The sequence below is a fragment of the Ptychodera flava genome, chromosome 6 (assembly GCF_041260155.1).
Source record: "Ptychodera flava strain L36383 chromosome 6, AS_Pfla_20210202, whole genome shotgun sequence".
Lineage (NCBI taxonomy): Eukaryota > Metazoa > Hemichordata > Enteropneusta > Ptychoderidae > Ptychodera > Ptychodera flava.
Window position 1 is genome coordinate 29,985,734 of NC_091933.1, and position 7,152 is coordinate 29,992,885.

A 7,152-nucleotide genomic window follows, 5' to 3' on the forward strand; every position below is an offset into this window, starting at 1 on the left:
ATAAGAAATACATATTAAAATGAATTAATTTAAAACCATAGATAAATAACTAAATAACTACCTACCTACCTACCTAAATAAATAAATAAATAAATAAATAAATAAATAAATAAATAAATAAATAAATAAATAAATAAAATAAATGAATAGATAAATATGTAAATATGATTAAACAAATAAATAAATGAAAAAATGAATACAATCTTTAAACAAAGATGGCAAATAAAACATGCAGCGCGATATTACTTTTCTGATGATTCGAGTTCTAGGTCCTCTTCGACTTCTATTCCCTTGGACGTCGATTGCTTTTCCTGAAAGAGATAAAATTGTTTCTTTTAGTACCTGTTTTGATAAAAAGTAATCCAAAGGTAACGATTTATGTCAACCAAACTGGCGTGAGAGAATAGAGTTATATATAACATCCGTTTGTTTCATTTTCATTTTCAATTTCATTTTCAAGATTAATCCTTATATTTGTTATTTACGTGGAATTGTTAACTCGCAGTAACATGCAAACTATTGAAAGAATTTACACTGAGGAATCTTGAAAAGAAATCTCTTGCCACATTTCCTCTGTCATATGGTCAGCACGCAGAGAAGCAAATATAATTCGATGCGTTCTCATTTCTCAGCCATGAAAATTGGAAATAGTAATCTAACCTTTGAACTCTCAGGACGCACTCTATTGCTCCGTCTTCGAACCGAAATTCCACGCTCTCTCATCCTGTCAGTTAAATCTTGTTCATACTCATCCATCATCTCCAATCTGGTCTTCTCCAAGTCTCGCAATTCATACCATGCTTCTTCGTAATCCTTGTCCGAGAAGTTCGTGTATCGTATTCCTTGTAGAACCTGACGGAAGGCGGGACAAACATTCACTTTAAAGAAAAGCATGTTTCGCTATATCTATGTATTGTAAGGGACGTCGGTCCTCAGTTCGGAGGTTTTTATAAGATAATGGAAAAACGTGCTACACAAAGACGTAAAAAGCGCTTGGTTTTGATTTCTGCAAAACAAAAAGTAAGCAATCTTGCTTACGCTACAGGTATAAGGAAAGATACGAATTTAAATGGTTTATACTACATATTTCTGCCAATTGACACCATTTGCTGTGATGTGAGTACTATCCATTGGATATGCAATTATCACAAGTGTAAATGAAACCAATCGCAAAGATACTAAATGTTTTGCTTTGTTTGCCCTTTCGTCAAGTGCTGTGGGTGCAGTACTTGTCATTTTAAAGAATGGTTAACGCCCTCTACTTGCCTCGGGGTTGGTACCAACAAAACCAAGAAGAAGCGCTGAGCCCTGGAAGAGTTCAAAAATAAACTTTTAAGCAGGTACGAAAACTAGTGGCGTACACGTAGAATCGTTTGACCTTTAGCTATGGCATAGATTTCTCAAGGTCTTATATAAAAGGATGACAGGCCCATGAATGTTTTAACCTTGCAGTCACCTTGATGTTGTATTACATATACATCAAAATGATAGCAATTCTCATTGTTCTATCCCCTAGATTTGTACGAACACTAAATTCATAAATATAATAAATCTTTTTTGTAATATTTTGAAGGGTGAGAATTTTTCACCTTCATGAATATAAGTCCAGCATACATGTATCGGAGAACTATGTTAGTTACATCTGCAAATGCTATAGCGATACCGGTGCACCATGACGTCGGTAGAAAAACCAGGTAAACGAAAGTTGCCTGCGCGTCCAACCTACAAAAACAGAAAGGGCCAAACTTTAAACCTGCGATTTTTCCAGTGAAATCCTTGACAATTGGAGATAGTTTTTGACAAGTGACTACTTAAAAAAGTTACGGAGCGGGTTATTTTTTTCATTTAAATTCAAGGATAGATGAATTCATATATGTAGCGTCAGTATAGTTATGTAGAGTGATATTTGGTCAACACAGAATGTCCTCGTGTCATGCTCCAATACGCGTCTGGGGCGCACAGGCTGATGGCTAATGCTCAAGTATGATTGCAACTTAACACTCCTTATGTAGCTTAAAGTTTCCGATAAAAGTGCTACCCGCCATCATCTTTAACAATCGATGAAATTACTCAGAGAACGGATGTGTTCAAACGTGTTCTTGAAATTTTAGTGCAAATGTTTGGACTTACAAGGTTCTTTCTTTGTCGTACTTGACACTCACGCTTGTCATTGGGTCAAATCGTAAGTAAGTAAAGCAACTTATACCAATCGACACCTGGACGTAAAACACAAAGGAAATATCATAAGTTAGACGGAAAAGGTAGCTGAAAACATTTGGTGTATCTAATTATAGTTTGACGATTCCTAGTGTATAGCAAAAATTGAACTGAGGATTTGTCGTCTGGAAATACTGTTCAAGAGACTTCGGTATAATAAGAACAATAGTATCAAAATACCAACTAAACATTACAAACACTGTGGATGGTCAGAAGTCAAGCCATACCAGGGTGCAATATGCACAATAAAATCGATACGAAGACCAGAATGCGAAAAGAAAATTCACAAAAAGTGACTTACCGAGTCAATGAAGTCAATGAATATACTATTTATTCCTGTGGAATAAATGTTATACACTAAGTGCTAAAATTCGATAAGCAAGATGCAACAAGTGACGATTTTGAATTTCCAATGTACGGTGCGACTCGTAAAAAATGGGAATAATTTTTTTTTAATTTCAAAGCTTTTACTTTGAGATGACCTCAGGAAAAGCGAAGAGATTCTTTGTCCCTTACCGCCAACGTAATGCCAATGGGCAGATACAGAGTCAACGTTCTCAGCAACATTGTGTCAACGAGAGCCCAGCACCTGAAACAGAACATTAACATGAAATTTTTGATCAAATTTTATTAACCCGTTTGTGGACACATGATAATTTATAGAAGGCAATAAAAACGACCCGTTTCAATTGACTAATTTGAAATTTTAGTAACCGTTCAACTTTGATTTGGTTTAACTCAATAGAGGCAGTAAATGAGTCATTGATACCAACTTTATTAAACAGAACGATGCCAATGAAAATAAACTTTGAAAGCTTTAACCATTTTTGTTTCAATTCTTCAGGCTTTTTATTTCTTTGCAGAGTGTTTTGAAAATGGTGTTCGCCCCAGGTTGTAAAATTTCGTACTGGTTTGCGAATGAAATGATTTAAATTCAAAGCCCTTAAAGTTTCATTCGAACTTTTCCCGAAAAAGAAAGTGGCCTTGTTTGGATTTTTACACATCCCCTAATAATACTGTTCTTGATGTTTATCTGCAAATGTAAGATCAGCCCAATGTTTTCGACACCTTTCACGAAAAGCGTTCGTGATTGGATAAAATAGTGGTTCCCACAATTTGTAATGACCCCTGGCCCTATGTACATGTTAATGTTAGACAACCTGTTGCCTGTAAGTAACGTCCAAACTACGAAAAAATCAATTACACTACTTCAAAGTATCGTTTGAGACGCCATGGCCAGTTCTTTCTCAGTGGGTTCTAAAGCAGAGGCTCTTGATGGCGGTAACTTGTGGATGAAAGAAGTCAAGGAAGTGAATGAAAACGAAGTGACATACCAGTATCTGGTTGGTTGATTGATGGTACCTTTTGTTTGAAACTCTTATGAGTGAATTTGATCACAGTGAAATCAGAACTTCGCTTCACATCTGAACTTGCCGTGCAATGATTTGCGCATGCGAGGAGTGAAGGCAATCAGCAGCAAGTTTCGCCCGGAATCACCGGCACCGTGACCTAATCAAGCGATAACTCCACTACTGTACGTCGCGGTCAGCGGTTTCTCTCAAACATTGCATTCACCAAATTAATTTTTATTCACAGACTTGGACCAAATATAAGTCCAGTGGTACCACTTGCCATTGCTAACCGTAAGAAATCTAGGTGCTTGCGGTTTTTTGCGTTATTTTCTATTCGCATTGCAAGGTAAAACAATTACAATGCTTGTGAAAGGGTGAATTAGAAGAACGAAGTTCGGATTTTTCACTGTATCATTGGTCTCAGTTTAATTACTGCTAAACTTGAATAACTTTTGCTGACGTGCTGTTTGCCTCGTGGCTTGTAGCGCGGTCTAATGATGCAATTTAATTTGTTAGGCAAAGTTAGCCTAAAAATGACTTCAACTTTATTTAGAAAACGTTCAAGTTGTGAGCTAAAGGGTATGGGCTTACCAATCTAACGTAAGAGCCAAGCTATGACTTTTAGGTTTCATTAGTTTGATAGCTGAGAGGTAATGTAAACTTATGAATATTAATAGACGAGGCAAGTTATCTCGCTAGGCTTCGATAGCGACATCTGACCACATCTCGATCTATATGGGTGAAAAGCTGTAATGTTGAAACGATAAAAATTATTGGCCTTCTTCTATTCACATCTTGCTTACTTGAATGTTAGTAATTCAATTGACTTACTGCATGCTCTGTCTGTACATGTGGAATCGGGACACGGCTGCACTAGCGACGATGATGGCAGGAATCAGCCACCCAGCAATGAGATACGCCAGTCTGAAATCAAAAATGCAGTCATGATAGTAACCGCATTTACTGGGACAAAATTGATACGATACGGGAATTTCTTGAGTCAGGCAAAATTCAGCTTTCGAATTTCAAAGGGCTCCATTTTATTTATCAAATTCCAGTAAACCTAATAGTTCTTTGGCAATTCCAGGTAATGTTATCGTTAACTGAAGAAAACTTTCTTACCGTCGATATTTGTTGCTGTCATACTCACAATACCGAACCCTCCGATACAATTGTAGACATTTGATCATTGTCCAGATGAAGCATGACAAAAAGCAGCCGTGAATTATTGCCGCCATAGTTGCACATATGTTCTGCAATTTATGAAAATTAATACGTATTATTGAAATGTTTCTGAAGAATTGAAAGAGATATTAATGATGCGAGAAGTGTTTCAAAGAAAGATTGATGAATATTCAAAATGTCTTCTCTCCAGGCAAATTAATTTTAAGGTTAAATATTATAGAGAGTCATTACAATGGAAAGTCCACCGGTTCATAACATCAATTCTTTCATTTCTACTTTAGATAGTCCCAAAGGTTATCATTTGTCTTCTACGAAATGCATATTTAGACAATGGACTTCCACTATCAAACAAATTCCATTGTTACTTGAGTCGAAGTCACTCTGTTTCACTGTCTTTTAAATGTTTCCGACATTATACAAGGAGTAAACATGGTGCAAATGTCGTCACGAGTTATGAAGGTTTTCGGATTACCTTTCCCACTGCACAACTTGAAAAAAGACAGTGGCTAGGTTCTGACTCAGGTAAAGGTTGGCCTCTGGGCCTTGCTGAAGATTGAGATAAAGAATTTGAACCACGTTCGCACAACAAGAATATTTTGATTCGCCCCTCAATCGCTTACCGACCTCGCTCTGGTCACCTGTATTGTTGAATTGAGTGCTCAGCTGCAAAAACATTGTTTCAATACAATTTTGCTCTACATCTTTGACAACAATGACAGTGTCAATGCCTGACTTACACGTATTTCTCTAGCATTGAATCGGTTGCAGGTGATTTGTCACCAAAATTCGTAATAGGTTTAAAGTTACGGATCCAAAGTTACATTTCGTCGAGGGTGTAGCATAACAACAAATGGTTTTCTACTCACGGTTGACGTATTCTGTTTGGATGCAATCACCATTGACACGTTTGTCAGGAGTTCGGCAGTAAGGCAATTAATGATGATAAAGTATTGGTCGGTCCGGATTCTAATTTGAAAAATAAGAGATCAATAAATTAAAGCTATCAATAAGTTTAAGCTTTAAAGCTGCGCAAGTACCAACGTTACCATGTGACAAAGAAAACTTGTGATCATTCACTGAGCGTAATCTAATAAGTCAATGCAATTGGTTTGACTGATTAACCTGAAACATTGGTATATTAAACAAAATGTATACAATGATATATATATATATATATATATATATATATATATATATATATATATATGTGTGTATGTGTGTGTGTGTGTGTGTGTGTGTGTGTGTGTGTGTGTGTGTTAATCGGTGATTGTATGTACATTATTGCCCAGGAAACTCATCCGTAGGTTGAAAAACAGACAACATTTATAGTATAGGCTAACACTGGAAGTTATTGATCGATGTCGGAATGTTTTGCTAACTGTAATTCATTAGGGAATATTTTGCATATAAAAAACCCTGTCACTAAGAGCACCCATTCGCGCGGCAGTACAGTAATTCTGATAGCCTGTACAATGAAATACTAGTCATGTTGTAATATACAAAAGGGGAACTTTTGAGGTGCCAAAAATGCCAGCCGATGGTAGTACTTCCGCGGGGTAGCATGGATTTCATTTTATCACATCAATTGACACCTTGACACCGACAGAAAAAAATATTCGAAACTTTATAAACCGTCCTACCCATTTACGTTTCACCGCTACAAAACTTTTCGGGCATATGTAATTCATGTATATTGCATGAAGATCTTTCTCACCTTGATAACAGCACTGACACCAATGTGAGGACGAGGAATGCCACAACATGAGCATAAGAAACCATTACTGCAATATTCATGCCTTCAAGGAGGAAAAACTGCAACAGGAAATTTTTTCTATCAGAGATTATTTGCGTAGAAAGACTTTACTCGGAATATTTTGCATTCCTGTTGGTTAGCTATAATGCGCTTGTTTCTTTCTTTCCAATTTATAGGTGATTCAAAATCTATGGTACATTAAAGTAGTATGCACCTCGAAAGTAAAAGACTTAAACTTTTGCTCTAACTTTCCTCAAGGGATCTTTCAATCATTCTCTTTCAAAATCAAGAATAAAAATAGGGGGTCACCGTGCAAATTTTTGTACTAGAGAAACAAATTACCCAAGATTTACCGATATTAGAATTTCAAAATGGTCGCCATCCCTGTGTTAACTCTATGGAGAAAAATAAAATTTTTCGAATTTCGAAAAACTAAGCCGGTCAAAAGTTTTCTTTCACCAAGAGCTTTAAAATGAACCCCACATGTGGTATATCAGAAGAGAATTGTAAAAGTTTGAGAGTCCTAATGTCTGTCCCCGAGGTGCGTTCTACCTTAAATAAAATCTTTTGTGTAGATTCATATTCAGCAAGGTATTAAACGATCATCCTTGATTACGCATGTCACGTATATCAGTTACATTACCA

General features: G+C 36.3%; 2 long non-coding RNA genes across 2 annotated transcripts; both read right to left on the reverse strand.

Moving 5' to 3' along the window:
- Positions 1-1,265: 1,265 nt before the first annotated feature.
- LOC139134322 (uncharacterized) lies at positions 1,266-2,265 on the reverse strand. The gene is made up of 3 exons (XR_011552783.1): positions 2,131-2,265; positions 1,590-1,722; positions 1,266-1,308 (listed from the first exon to the last, which is right to left on the reverse strand). It is a non-coding gene; the product is annotated as an uncharacterized lncRNA (long non-coding RNA).
- Positions 2,266-4,404: 2,139 nt separating this feature from the next.
- LOC139134323 (uncharacterized) lies at positions 4,405-5,714 on the reverse strand. The gene is made up of 3 exons (XR_011552784.1): positions 5,621-5,714; positions 4,692-4,822; positions 4,405-4,493 (listed from the first exon to the last, which is right to left on the reverse strand). It is a non-coding gene; the product is annotated as an uncharacterized lncRNA (long non-coding RNA).
- Between the last annotated feature and the right edge of the window lie 1,438 nt (positions 5,715-7,152).